Below are 15,844 nucleotides of genomic sequence, written 5' to 3'. Positions count from 1 at the left end.
AACTAAAGGAATTTTGTGAGTATGGCTGATTTAATTATTCCTTTCCTGTGACTCTTATCTGTCTTTCTGTTCCCCTCTGCTTTTATTTTTTTGTTTTTCAAATTATCAGAAGCTCCTTGAAACATGATCTGTATGGTTATGCAAGAATTTAGCTAGTGTCCTGTTCAAATTGTGAGATATTATTTAGTTATGTTTAAATATGATTTCACTACCTCAGTTTAATAACTAATGTTTCAGAAGAATCTAGTAATGCAGTCTTCTATTTTTGTTTTTCAAATCATATGTAAGAAATGATGCAAGTATTTATATGACACATTGAGACAATGGATGAAGGAGATGCTTTAAACTGGCAGCAATAGGAAGGGGAAGGGCTGGGGGTGGTTCACCTTTCCCAGGTCTACAAAGTGTAGACAAGTACTTCTCTGAATTCACCTCCTGCTGTTATTTCCTGACACTCTTCCAATGGTGGTATTTTCCAGTCACAGGGTAGATACATTGGCCAAACCAGTGGCCTAGCATTCTTCTGCAAACAGAGACTTGTGCCTACATCTCATTAGAATTTTTATTTTTATTTATTTATTTATTTATTTATTTATTTATTTATTTATTTATTTATTTATTTATTTACAGTTTCATACATTAGACCATGGGTACATTTCTTGCACTGTTACCTCCTCCCTATACCCCATTCTCCTTCCCCCTTTCCCTTTCCCCCACATGAGTTATTCAGTTGGTTTACACCTAATGGTTTTGCAAGTATTGCTTTTGGAGTTGTTTGTCTTTTTATCCTTTGTCTCTCAATTCTGATATTTTTCACTTCCCTAGTTCTAATACCAGTATATACAGCATCCAGGGTACTCAGATGAGATACAGCGATAGCATGGGGACAACCACAGGAAGGGGATACAAGAGGATCATCAACAAACGAAGCTACTGTTTCACATGGCATGTTGAAAGTAATTACAACAGTGATATAACAGTAGTTTCCATAACATGGAGTTTATTTTGACTTAGCATCATCTTATGTGTTCATAGGGCATAGCTATTGGGCTCTTGTGATCCTCTGCTGTGACTAGCCTAAACCTGTGCTAATTATTCCCTATGAGGGAGAACATAGAGTCCATGTTTATTTGGGTCTGGCTCACTTCACATAGTATAAATTTTTCCAAGGTCTTCCATTTCCTTACGAATGGGGCAATGCCATTCTTTCTGATAGAGACATAAAATTCCATTGTGTATATGTACCACATTTTCCTGATCCATTCGTCTATGTCTCATTAGAACTTGGAACCACCACATCAGCTCTTATATTCTATCTCTGAAACTTACAAACTAGCTGTGTGACTTTGGCATGCTGTACAACTCTATGTGGTTCCATTTTCTCAACCTTGTATTTAGTTAGTATTACCTTGATTGTTTTGATTATGAATGGCTTCATCAATGTTTAACACTTAGAAAATTCCCTGGTGTATGTTAATCACTATATACTAACGCATACTATTATTTGTGATGAATGAACGAGAAGAACTGACTTTTTAAATATTCATGGGAACTAATATAGAGCACTGTCAGTTAAATTTTAAAATAGTTATTACTATGTAATTGCACATAAAACACACACATAGAATCTTTAAGTAGTTGCATAAAGGAGTTACTATTGAACAAAGTAGTTTATAAATACAATGTATCTTTATCAGTGTCATCTCTTTCATCATTCTCCTTTAACCCTCCCAACCCACTTCCCTCACTTTTCTTAATTTTATAAGATCTGCATTGATTCTTTTTATTACATTCTCCTTCTGCCAACACTTAAGGTTTTATTAGTACAGTATTGCTGAAATAATTGAGAGCCATACTTCAATGAGTAACATTTGTGTTCACAATTTTGAATATTTTTAGATACAATGCATGGTAGAGTGGGAAAGGAATTTGTTTTGCTGTTTCTGTTGTCATCATGTGATTGTTATCATTTGTTCTCTAATTTGGATGTAGCATAAGACTTGGGTTTATAGGAAAGAGATAAAACTAGAAAGGGGGAGAGAATGAGGTCGGAGGTTAACACTGTTCAAAAAGAAATGTACTCATTACCTTACTTATATAACTATAACCACTCTGTACATCATCTTTACAATAAAATTAAAAAGAAATCCTCTAAATAAAAGTTAAAATGTAATTAATCTTTTAATTTCTGAACTGTGATGTGGAGATTCTTTTGTTAAAGCTAGTTCAATTGCCAAGGGTGTTTAATGACAGGCAACTCAGGAAGAGTGCCTACGTTTCATAGTGTAATGAATCTGCTTTATAAAGATGGAAATTTTTCTGAATATTATAAAATATCACATGGGCTTGAAAATATATTAAAATAAAGGTATTCTTGAGGTTAGAGATTTTATAATGTGTCCATCAAAATTCTGCTCAGCTTCAGGATCTTTCTGTCTGGTTTCTACTGAAAAAGGGATTCATCCCTTCTTAATGATGACCTAACTGGGGGCCTGGCTGGTTATGACACCCAGGTCAAATTGGTCCCATTAAATGTTTTTGTAGATAGAGGTTTTCTTAGCTTGAATTCAGCCTTATGCTTCTTAGGTTTGCTTCCTAGCATGGTACTCTACCACCTAAATCTCCACTTCTGCTTTTTGCTGATTATGTTTTAGATAGTTTCTCCCAAACTTTTATGCCTGGGCTGACCTTGAAGTGTGATCCTCTAGAATTCACCCTCCTGAATTTCATGTGTGAGCCCCCAATGCCTAGCTTCCCTCAAAGTTTAGTATAAATGCTGTATTCATTAGTATCAGAGCTGAATGAGAAAGCAAAGACCATGCAGGTAAGTCAAATACATTTACTATCTGAACTGTTACAGAAAACTTAGCCACTCTGAATAGACAAATTGAAATTTAGACATGAGGGTGTACTTGAACTGGGTGTTTCATGTGTTTTCAGTGACAATTCTTCTCTATAGAAAATTGGTCATATATCTTAAGATGCTGAATGGAACAAGCAATTTATCTCTTGTATGAACATACTTGTGCAAAATTGTGTTATTTGACAAAAAGAAAACATTACAGGTGTTAAAAAGAATTAAACAAATCAACAAGCTATAAAAACACCATATAGTTGTTCCCACTAGCATCACTAAAAAAAAACTTGCTTGTATATCTGCAAGCATATTTGACTTCTATTTTTGCAAGCGTACTTTGGCTCTGTTTGTGTGTGCATGCTGTGTTGTTCTTTCCAGTATTCTTTGCCAGTTTTGATTACATCTTTTGAGTTTATTCTTTTAGTCATTGTCCCCATCAATGTGTGTAGATTTTCTGGATTCTTTTAGTTTTTTTTCTTAACATGGAGCCCAGAAATTTGATTGGGATTCAAGCATAGGTTTCCTTCGTGCTCTGGTGAGAGTTGACAATCTTTTCAGTCCTTACCCTCAGCAAATAGAATGTGGGTAAAGACCACCTATCTGATGCCTACTTTCTCTTTTTACTAATAAAATTGGAATAAACATTGAGGGTACAAAGTACCAGGAGCTCCTGCTTCTGATAATTCTTTGAGAATTTCTAATTTTATAAGTTTTTTGGAACTTTTTGCCACCCATTTGTGGGTAAGAATAGTTTGCTTGTTATTGGGATTTGTTTTTAATTATTTAAGAATCAGATGAAATAAGAAGTCCCTAAGTAAGATGATTTGTGTTTGTTTTGAGTAGATTTGATTCTGTTTTGTAACCGTTGAAACATGAGTGATTTTTATGAGTGATACTATTAAAATTTACACTTGATGTAGATTGTGTGCGTAATCATTATTGTTCTTCAGGTACCATGATTACCTGTCTATACTGTATCAATTGTAAATATTATAGAATGTTGCATTACAGTATAGATATTCTATAATATTTACAATTGAAATACTGTGGTTTTTAGGACATCTCATATATTTCTATGAATAAAATGAGACTTGCAAGAAATGAAGGCTTGCCTCTAGAAATAATTTCAAAGTATTAAATTTTTCTTAAATATTCCTAGAACCTTCAAAATTATTACTGAATTTATACTTTAATAATAAAATTTCTCATTCTAATGGTTGCATCTTCAGTATTCCAAAATGTAGATAGAATCACTAAAAGCAGTCCTAGTAAAAGTAGGAATAAATAGAGTAATAATGCTTTCATTTATTACTTATTTCAATGCATTGGAGATTTATTAAGTCTGTACTTTGTGAAAATCTTCCTCAATCTTGCAGTGGACATGGATAAGGAATAATGTAAAGAGGATATCTGGTTCTCATCCATCTGTGATGAGGGTTGAAATCAGATATGAGTCCCATGCTGTTTTAAAGTATGCAGATGTAGGCTGCCACTGGTGGCTCATCACTGTAATCCTAGCTACTCAGGAGGCTGAGTGCCCAGGCTTTCTGGGGAGAAATAAGTGATCTACAAACAGAGATATCCTAACCTAACTCAGCTCATAAAATTTCCAGCTGTGCCACATCTTTGCCATCATTGAGAAGTACACGTTATAAATATATGAGTACAAAATGGAAGGAGGTGACTAGAATTCACTGACCTTTTCGAGTAGGAATCCCAAAGACCCTATTTGGAAGAATTCTGCCATTGCAAAAAAAGTCAACTGTTTATTGAATTCTGAAGGGATAAGGAATAAAAGATATAACAATGTTTTCAGATTGTATGCACTAGCAGAAGTGACAGTAAGCTATACATTGAGATTTCTATACTGAAAGGAAATATACTTGACCCCCATTGCTCAACCTGATCTATTCTAGAATACACATGTCTTCACTGAAGACATTCAGTTTTGGTCTTTCCCGTCACTTGGTCCTGCACCAGATTATATCCTCCACTGGCTTTGTAAGAAACCTGTCACATTAAACCTGCTGTGACAATTACAGATATCCATCAAGAGCAGTCTAATCTTCATTTTTTTGCCAGAAAAATGCTGGGGGAACTTTTGTATTGTGAAATATAACAAGGAAATCGCAGAGGGAATGGGAAGAATGAGAAACAACACAAATAACAGATATTGGTAAGAAACAGACATGCCATATCCTATTGGTGAGGGCAGTATATATCATCTCAAAACTCCACAGTAGTTCTTGGAACAAATTCCAGGAAACCTCATCCCAACTATGTGATTGACATTAAAGCATCTTTCTAAGTTTTCCAATATCTTCTGACCTAAGACATTTCTTTTTTTTTCTAAGACATTATTTCTTAAGGAAGAGTGAAGACTTTTTGGCAGCAAAATTATAGTCTAGATATTTAAGAAATACTATTTTGAAGAATTAAAAACACATAAAATCATTATAAAATCATTATTTGAATATTAAAATATTATTTTCCTCTGGAATACCATATTCTTAGCAATAATTTTAATACATGTAAATGCTTATCTATAGCTTTGGAAAAATGTATGTGCATCTCTAAAAGTCAGAATAAATTGGGACTTCTGAAAAAAATCCAGTGATAAGATATACTATTACATTTAATTTACTTGTAAAGTTCTTCTAAGATCACTCAGATATAACTAACAGCATATTTAATTTGCAAGAGTAAGAAAAGCATTTTTTCCAATCAGTTCGGTCTATAAAATCATAAAGAAGAAAAGAAATATTGGACCTAATATATAGCCTTGAAGTATTTGGGATGCTAGATGGTTTCAAAATGAATTGATAACGGTTGTATTATTTTGCATAAAACTGGAAGTAAGGCAGGTTTTCTGAAGGTTAATTGGAGATAAGAGTCCCAGGAATTTTCCTACCCAAGCTGGCATCAGATTAAGATCCTCAGATCTCAACATTATGAATAGTTAGGGAAACAAGTGAATGCTACCAGCACCCAGCTAGTCTTGTTTTCTTTTTCTTTGTTGTTGTTTTGTTTTTGTTTTTCTGCGGTAAAGTCCTGAGTTACACATACCTATTAGTGGAAGAAATAGAACTAAAGGTCAAGGTGATATTCTTAACAGACATTTTCTTTATCCCTACCACTGCTACTATTTCTCTTGTTTTTCAGAGAAATGTTTGTTTTCATCAAAATATAGTCTTAGATATAATAGCTATAAAGTATTTATAGTTTTGCTGTCATCTAGGAATAGTACTAGCTAGTTTATTCCTATTTAACAATTTTATCCAGTAAAATCACACTTTTCTGTTTTAAAGAGCAAATGTTTTTTGATGCAGTGAATAATTACTTTGTGTTTTTGCTGGTCCTGGAGCTTGAACTGAGGGCCTGGGCACTGTCCCTGTGCAGTTTTACTAGAGATAGTGCTCTACCACATGAACCACAGTTGTTCTTCCAACCTTCTGGGTTGGAAAAAAAGACTCTCAGGGACTTTGAACCATGATCCTTAGATTTCAGCCTCCCAAGTAGCTAACATTGAAGGCATGAGCCACTGGTGCCCTACTAATATTATTTTTCTAAGGAAAGTGAACACAGAGTTTCTTGATTCTCCAAGTTCTTTTAATTATTTCTTTCTGGGCTGTAAACATGTACCCACAGAGCCATGGAATGCATTGCCATCTACAATTTGATGAGTGTAACACTTCAACAAATATCTTTTGGTTGAATAATAGGCAATAAATGCTGAGCCAAGCTGTAGATTAGATTACATTTTCCCTACACAATAAAATACACTTTTTTTGTAGTAGGTTGAGTCCATTTTGATTGCAAAGCACCAAGCACTTAGCATATGATCAAAAATATTGACTAAATGAAGTAGAACCTTTAAATTGCTTTAATTTAGAGTTGATCAGATTACAACAAGTAAAATTTCATCTTGCCTATAATTTGCTTTTACTTGGGAACATAAATTATAAGAATCAATAAAATGTAAGAGCATAAATTGTCCTTCCATGTAATTTCAAGACAATCTTTGGCTACTAGTATACTTTGAGTTGTGTAGTCACACCCTTATTAGAGCTTTTAACAGAAGTTGTTGTCTTATAATGAGAGGAGATAATTCACCTGTAGCATTGACATTTATTTAGATACCTCTTTTAGAATGCTTCCATCTAATTGAAAGATATTGGGAAAATAAGCTGGGCAACAGCTCTTAAGGACTAGCTAGTCTAGATTTTCATAGATAGAACATTTTCTAAATTACTATGTTATGATATTGGAAATGAAGGGCAAGCTCCTTGTTGGGAGAAAGTGTTAGAATGGCCCTAATGCAGAATCTCATTAGAGTAGCTGTCAGGAAGCCTCTATATTCCCATCACCACCCCTCTGCTGGAAGAAGGAACTGTCGCTTTGAGTGAGTGTACTGCCAAAGAAGCATTTACAAATAAATGAAAAATGTCACAATTGATTTCACTTTTTCCAGAATACTTCATGTCAGTTTTGTCACAGCTGTCTTTGTTACTCTGTTTTAGATCTCTCAGCTGGACATTGGAAATAGCTTTTGATGGTATAGTGCCTCATTCATGTGACCCCAGGTAAGCCCCCTATTGGTGACCTTTTGCAAATATTTGTAAACCCATTTGAACAGTTAGAGGAGATGAAAAGTGATTTCCCTCTTCCTCTCTGTTAAGTGTGTTTTGTTTTTTCTCCCCAAAAAGCATTCAAGTGTCGATTGTTTATATTTATCTACTTGGTCATTGAGAGATGGATTCCATAGTTTACAAAGCCTTGGAAAATTATAAAGCTATATTGCATGCTCTTTTCCCTAATGCCACTTTGCTTTTCTGCTTAATCAAATAAGGCAAATAACACTATTACTTGTAAAGAAGACATCTGGCTATGCTTCCCCTATAGTTTGAAAGAACTTGCTGTCAATTTATCTTGAATATATGCCATTCATATAATTTGTTTATAACCTAATTATATGTACTCATTATTGTCATCACTGTTAACGCATCCACCAGCTCTACTATGTAGCCACCATTATTGAAGATTCACTCTAAGCCATACACTATGCTAAGCAATTGTATAAATTAACTTATGTAAATTCATCACAATAGAGGTCGAGTTTAAAGTTAATGTGGATTTGGAAAAAAGATAATTAGATATTGCTGGCAGATTTTTTGTATTATGAATATTAAATAAGGAAAGTAAATCTCATATAATTATATTTAAAGAGATTTTAATCAGTATAATCAGTTATAGATTGTATGATTGAGATAATTTGGGTTACTAATGTTGATGTGAAAGATCATGGGATAGAATAATTAGGAAAAGCTCATTTCTCTTAGAAAACAGCACTGGAAGCAATTTACCCATTCATTTGACACATATTTAGTGAGCATCATTAAGTACCAGGAACTTAAGTAGAGGGCATGATGGTGAAAAAAAATATGTATCTGCTTCTCAAATTTTACAGTCCAGAGGAATTCAGTCAAGAACACAGGCAAGCCAAGCAGAAATGATGACTGAAACTGTGTGAATGGTATGGTCTACAGTTTGAGAAATCAGACTGACATCTAAGGCAGTCTAGGAATCACTGCTTATGGAGCTATGTGGCTTTAGAAGATGAAAGATTGATAAGTAGTGGTTTGTGATATGTGAGCCATATTGTGTGTTTTAGAGAGCATTGGTATCTAAAGAACTAAGGAAGAGGAAGACATGCTCTAGCATGCCACATGTAGGAATTTGGATCCAACTGGAAGCAGTAGGAATTAAAAAGAGTTCAGCAGAGGCTGGTGAAATTTTCAGTTACCTGATACTGTGTATTACATCCAGGAAAGCAGGCAAATATTCCTCCTTCATACCAATGTAAGTAAAGTATATTTCTAAAATATAAGGCCTTTGTGACCACAGACATGGTCTAATTTACCTCACGTTCTCATGATCTAATTCTTTGCACATAGCAGGCTCTCTAAATTAATAGCACACAATCCTGTCAAGTGTAAAATCTAGAAAATGGGCTAGTTAGTCCAACAGAGTTTCCCTATTTGTGATGAATACTTTTCTTTTTCTGATTAATAGCCACAAATAGCAAAATTCATGTTTAATTTTAGATTTATAATGAAGGCCTCCACCACAGAAAGTTAATATGAAATAAAACTCTTACAATTTGTAAATAAGAAATTAAATGTTAATAAAATATCTTTAAGAAAACAAATGATCTGGAGAAAATTAAAATGGGCTGTAACAAATTATTTTCAGCCAAAGAAATAACCAATATATCTATTTTTATTCATTTAACTGTAGAAAATAGATGGACAAAAACATTATCAGAGCTTATTTGCATACAGAGAAATATGAAATGATAACAAATACATTAATCAGACATTAGGGCATACATTTAATTTCCTTTAATTTTGTTAAAATGCCATTTAATGAGGAAACTTTCAAACATGTCATTACAATATACAAATCCCAAAAATATTTTAATTGTGTATATTATTTGATAGTGGGGATTGGAAAGATTGGGTCAATCCCAGCATAGATCTTGTCTTCCTGTAAAGTTCCTCACTGTACATATTTTTTATGGAATCTTTCTGGGGTTATTCCTTCAAAATATGTTATCATATAGCCCTTCTAATGCCAGGTTTTCTGGAAACTAATGGAACATTTGGGTGTACTTCATAGCAACCTGCCACTCAACAACTCCATGATCAACATTTATTCCAAATACTCCATAGTGTTTGATCTCTACAACATTTATTTCTAGTCTGTAGCTTGTCCAGGAAAGAAAAAACGTAAGTCAAATCAAATTTGAACCCCAAAGGAATTCTAAACATGTTCAAAATTCCACCCAGATATATGTTTAGCAAAACCATGACCTTCTATATTTAATAGTAAGTCAGAAATTCTCATAAGTACACTTTTGAATATTTCTTTTACTATGAGTCTAAATTAACTATCTAGACATTGGTAAACACATTATCAGACATATAATACATTTAACAGTGAATCAAAATTTTAATAACCCAAACATGATTGTTTTATTTACTTTAAAAGAGTTCAAACCAATTTGCAAAAAGAAAGAAAGAAAGAAAAGAAAAGAAAGACCTCCATTGATTCCTTGTATATTTGGTGCAGAGAACGTAGCCAAAAGTTCACAAGACAATGTTAGTAGTTAATTGTAAGAGGCAGAAGAAAAACAGAAGGCAGCACTAGGCAGGGCAGTGGATCTGTAAAATCCTGTGAGCTGGGTGCCTGGGCAGGGGCTGCTTCTTGCTGGGCCAGGTGGTGGTAACAGCGTGAATCATGAGATTTCCATTTTAGGGTCATTTCTTCCACACACTCTGCCTGTTCCTTTCGTTCTTTTCCTTCCACCTCCTGACTGACAACACCTGTTCTATAGCAATTTCTTGGCAGGAAGCCTTAACATACATTTTCACAAACTCTCTGTGCCAAATATGCTTTTGACTAAAGACAGTTGTTGAAGAAGTTTGCAGAGGAACTGGGACAAAACAAAACTGTCCTATGAAAACTATAATAGTGAAATCTGTGGCAAGCAAGGAGACTTGCAACACTAGAAGTGGGCTTGTTGACAAGGAGAACTTGGTTTTTAATTGTCCTTTTAAAAGGGTATAAACCTTCTCTATTCATGCAAACTTGTCCAATTTGGCTTATGTTTTTCCTTTCATATAGCTATACAATTTTCTAGGAGTGGAGACAAAAGCCCTTCTTTTGAGCTAGGACAAAGCCTGAGTAAAGCAGTTGTAGCTCTTGACAACCTGTTGCCTGGAGACTGGGAATTTTTTATGGAGGCTTTCTAACCGACAGATATTTTAATTTATCTAGGACAGAATAAGAAGTTGAAACTTCTTTGTGTGTCCTTGACATAAAGAGCCAGAAAAGGAAATTAGAAAAAAACCTCCCTCAAAACTGAAATCTCAGGTTCTGATTGGAGCTCGTGTTCATTTTGCTGGACAGTTTTGCAGGGTGAACCAAAGTACTTTCCATGTTTTCTTTTCCCACTAGAGTACTCTTCTCTTACTTTAGACATCTCCAAAAAATTTGTTACTATAATAGTAAAATTGTGGGAACATGAATTTCATATATGTGTTTCATCATGTTCTCAATTCCCAATCCTTTATAATTAGTGTGTGTGTATGTGTGTGTATGTGTGTGTGTGTGTGTGAGAGAGAGAGAGAGAGAGAGAGAGAGAGAGAGAGAGAGAGAGAGAGAGAGAGAGAGAGAGAGAGGAGGGTGGACAAGATGGAGAGGAAGGGAGGGGGAGAGAGAGAGAGAGATCTTGCAACCAGTCTCAGGCATTTTCTCTCAGTTTTGTTTTTTGTTTTTGTTTTAGTCAAGGCTGGCATCCTACCACTTGAGCCACAGTTCCATTTCTGGCTTTTTTTTCTGGTTGATTGTAGATAAGAGTCTCATGAACTTTCCTGACTGGGTTGATTTTGAACTGATCCTCAGATCTCATCCTCTTGAATAGCTAGGATTACAGGTATGAGCCACCAGCCACTGGGACAATTTCATTTAATTTTAATTTCATTTCATTTAATTTCATTTTAATTCCATTTAATTTTTATTGAAAATGAAATCAAACAATGAGATTTTTGAAAAACTCATATGCAGCTAAATTATCTTACACAATTTTATGTGCTAACCTGGATAACATATCCTAATGTGTGAAAAAGAACCAATTTATGTCATTAGGATGAAAATTGACAGTGAAATGGCATAAAAGTTGTTAATGAACTTGAAGCTTAATAAGGATAAGATGTTCGTTACTTTATGTTTAAAGTCCACCCACCACCATATCCTGAGTATATATGTTATATGGGATAAAATGTACTGTCTTTTATGAATTATTTTTAAAAAAAATATTTAATGAAAAGTATTACATGGGACTAGGAATGTAATTCAGTGGTAGAGTGCTGACCAAGCATGGGCAAAATTCTGGGAATAATTATTATGGAATATTGGGTTCAATATGTTTGCTATTACAATTCTAATAAAAATGAAAACAGGCAGTAGAAACTAACACAAAATTAGAGAACACGAGTAGAAATGGAGCTATGGCTCAAGTGGTAGAGCTCCAGCGTTTACTGAAAAAGCAAAGTCTGAGTGTAAGGCACTTTGTCCAATTCCCAGTACTAGTACATATATGCACACACACAACATACACACTAACTTAAAAATATTCTAGAAATTTCAAGTATTTAAAAAGAATCAACATATTTTAAAAATAGTATGTTCATATGGATTTAACTACAAGGTCAGGATGATGTTCATGAGACTCATTGTAGAAGGATGAAGTATGAGTGCTGTATAGTTTTCAGGGAAGGCATTTGCCAGTGATCCAGCTTTACCTGAAGAATGTGACAGATGAAAGGAAAGTAGGAAACTTAGCAGAATTAGGTCTGGGGAAGGACCACACAGAAGAAAAGGATTGGCATGAAACAAATGGCTTTCTGGGCCTTGCCCGCCAATCAGTGTACTTCTAATGCTAAAGAGCTTGAGCTTTAGCTTGTTGCTAAAGAGCTTGAGCTTGGGAAGTCATTTGGGTGAAGGGATTCTCTGAGAGTTTGGCCTAAGGTAGGTGGGGGGATGGGGTCAGGAGGCCTGGCTGGGAGACAGTTGTGGACATTTTGCACATGAAGTTGGCCGAATTAGTGTTTTGAAGGGGGAAAGGAAGAATATGTACAGTCTAAGTAATTAAGTTATATTTTACTGATGCTTATTTTTTATTTACAAATATAGTACAACAATTAACTCATTGCAGAGACAGTAATTAGCAATCAGGTTAAATTACTTTGATTACCTCTTTTCCATTTCATTAAGAAACATTAAAAAAAACTGCTGTCTGAGATGTTTTATGTACGACTCCTCAATTTCTCTTTTGCTTTTCCTTCTCTTTCTCTATGTACCTTTCTCAGATTTTGTATCTGTCCTTCTCTTTCCCATTTTGCCTCATAAGAGAACAAATTTCAGAGTAGGTTGTATGATGGGAAAAAATTATGGATGGAAGTATTTTATAAACAGAGTTTATAAATCATGTGAGTTCAAAAGGAAAATATAAAAGCCAATACTCTCTAGTATCATTCTCCATTCTCTCCAGTTCAATCCACTCTACTCCTGTTTCTACCAGTACACACCTTCAAGGGTACTTATATCCCTGTCCATATATGGTTAGTTCTTGATATTTAAACTGATTTTACTATGAACTGATAACTGGTTTGTTGGTTGAGAACTTATTTTTGTAACATCTCATATACACCAGCCCCAAATATCCTCCCTTTATATTAATTAGAAAATAATCAAACATTTTTTATTAAATCACTGAGGTCTGCAGTTATAATAATCTTCACAAATACTGTTTGAACCAAGAAATACAATATTTTTTTCCGTGTGTGTGTGTGTGTGTGTGTGTGTGTGTGTGTGTGGCTTAAACTTTGGGCTTGGCACTGTTCCTCAGCTTTTATTTCTCCAGGCTTTCACTCTCATACTTGAACTACAGCTCAACTTCTGGTTCTCTGTCTCTCTGTCTCTCTGTCTCTCTGTCTCTCTGTCTCTCTGTCTCTCTCTCTCCCCCTCCCCCCCCCCCCACACACACAAAAAAAAACACACACACACATGTATATGGAGAGAGAAAAAAAAATCGCCGGTCCTGGGGCTTAGACTCAGAGCCTGGGCACTGTCCCTCAGCTGCTTTTGCTCAAGTATAGAACTCTATCACTTGAGCACCACTATTGGCATTTCCTGTTTGTGTGGTACTGAGGATCAAACCCAGGGCTTCATGAATGCTAGGCAAAGCACTCTACCACTGAACTTCATTCATAGACCTGGCTCTTTATTTTATTTTATTATTTTGTAGGTAAATTGAAAATAAGATTCTCATAGACTTCATGTCCAACCTGGCTTTGTACTGCCTTCTCACATCTCAGCTTCCTAAATATGTGGGACTATAGACATGAGCCACTAGCACCCGGCTCACACTTTACAAAAAATGTCCTTTAATTAGTACTTTCCTCTTTTTGGAACTTGATTTTCCACATACCTATTCCTCTTCATTCCCACAATCTGTAATGGGCCTTTTGATGATCTGTCAATAACCCTCCTAAATTAATTTATATAATAATCTACTAGGTACATTACATTGTTTTTGGCATTGGTTGTGGCCTGTAGGTATTCCTATGCGTCTCTTCATTGCCCCGTGCCAACTTCAACTTGTTTCTAAGGCGGATATAAATGTCTCCCTGTAACCTTTCTGTTTTTGTGCACTTGGATTCTGTGTTCTGTACCTGGAACCTTTCTAGGAAGTTGCCTGGGAAAGTTCTTTAACTTAACAGACTTGAAATGTCTTTATTTGTGCCTCATGCTCAATTGATGGTTTGGTTGGACACAGATTCTCAGAATTCTAAAGCCTTTCTTATTGGTGCAGTAGTTCTGTTGAAAAGCCAGGGGCTATTTTTTTCTTGGAGATTCTTTTCTTAGAAAATTTTAGGAGCTATTTGATGGATATGTGTGTGCCTTTTTAAACTAGTCTTATGGCTTAGTAATTTTCTACAGGTACTGTTAGAATTATTAATCTGAATTTTTTCTCTGCCTTATTTTTGAAACTTCTGGGAAAACACTGGCCATCCTGAAGTAATTGTCAATTTTTTTTTTATTTGCATTCACATTTCCTTTTGTTTTCCGTGAATCCCTTGATTTTTATCTCCTACTATAGATTTTTTTTATAATTCACAAGGTTTTTGTCTTTGCTTATTTCTTTGTTTTATATTTTCTATATACTCTTCTTATTCTATTAATCTCTGTATTGTACAATGTGTTCATTACATTTTGCCAAGTTGTTTTTCCTTTACATGATTTCTGTTTCTTCCCTTTTTGTTTGTTTTGATCTCTGTTTCTATGACATTTCTCACTTCTCAAATAATCCTTAAATATCTGAGAATGAAACTCTCAAAGCTGATAACCATATGATTAAGTCCAATTTGTTTTCATATAAGCTTCATCACAGAATGGTGTTTGGCAGGTGTTTTAATTTTTAGTGTGATGATGTTTTCTCAGAGAAACTGGTAGAAAGTGGAGTTGAGACACAGGAAGAGACTGTAAGTCCTGACGTTGCAGATTGCAAATACTACTTCATTTGCACCCTGAAACTGATACTTCTAAGTGACAAGCTATGGTCAACGCAGGGCATGGATGGGCAATGTCTCTTAACTATGCTGCTCAAAGCTGGCAATGTACCATTAGTGCCACACTTCCACTCTAGTTTTTGAGTGGTTAATTGGAGATAAGAATCTTGTGGACATTCCTGCCATGGCTGACTTTGATTCCCAATCTTTAAATCTCTGCCTCCTGAATATAGTTAGGATTACAGGCATGAGCAACCAGTGCCTGACTTCATCATCCTATTTTTAAAATATATAATACAGCCACCACTGGATTATCATAAATATATTGTCTTATTTAATATTATATGTGTTAAACACATTATTTACAGTGCAATTATATATATTATTTATATACTAGTTGGAAAGAATTTCTGAAATATTTCATGAAGTTATATTAAAGATTAAGATTCCGAGTGACAAATATGCATAATATATGTACACTCACATGTATAACAGTTGCCACTAGAAATCATACATCTATAATATATATCAGATATGAATGTGAAAAAATGTGAATGTATAACTGGATTTTGTGAATAAAAATATTGAAATCACCTTGATTTCCTGCAATTATCATGGACCTAGCTTTTAGATATTTTCCTCTAAGTAAATCATCATTTTCTGTGATTTAATTACTAATTACACTGAATTTAAATGGCTACCTTTTCACTGTGTATAACGATCTTTAGAAAGTAAGAATGAATGTATGCATGGTATTGAAATACAGTCAGATGGAAGAGATGATAGGCGCCTGTTCACACTTTCACGAGTCCTTCCTACATTAAACTCTTTGACATTCTTGATTATGCAAGTT

At 34.6% G+C, this 15,844-nt stretch overlaps 1 protein-coding gene across 1 annotated transcript in view; it reads left to right on the top strand.

The window, feature by feature from the left end:
* The window catches only part of Naaladl2 (N-acetylated alpha-linked acidic dipeptidase like 2), a 1,189,792-nt gene that overhangs the window by 52,833 nt on the left and 1,121,115 nt on the right, over positions 1 to 15,844 (top strand). The window contains exon 2 of the mRNA XM_048347096.1: positions 7,378 to 7,440. The gene's annotated coding sequence lies outside the window, so the exon portion shown is untranslated. The remainder of the gene's footprint in view (positions 1 to 7,377; positions 7,441 to 15,844) is intronic.

Source organism: Perognathus longimembris, chromosome 5 (assembly GCF_023159225.1).
Source record: "Perognathus longimembris pacificus isolate PPM17 chromosome 5, ASM2315922v1, whole genome shotgun sequence".
Lineage (NCBI taxonomy): Eukaryota > Metazoa > Chordata > Mammalia > Rodentia > Heteromyidae > Perognathus > Perognathus longimembris.
Note: the sequence above shows the minus strand (reverse complement) of the source record. Positions and strands in the feature narration are given on the sequence as shown.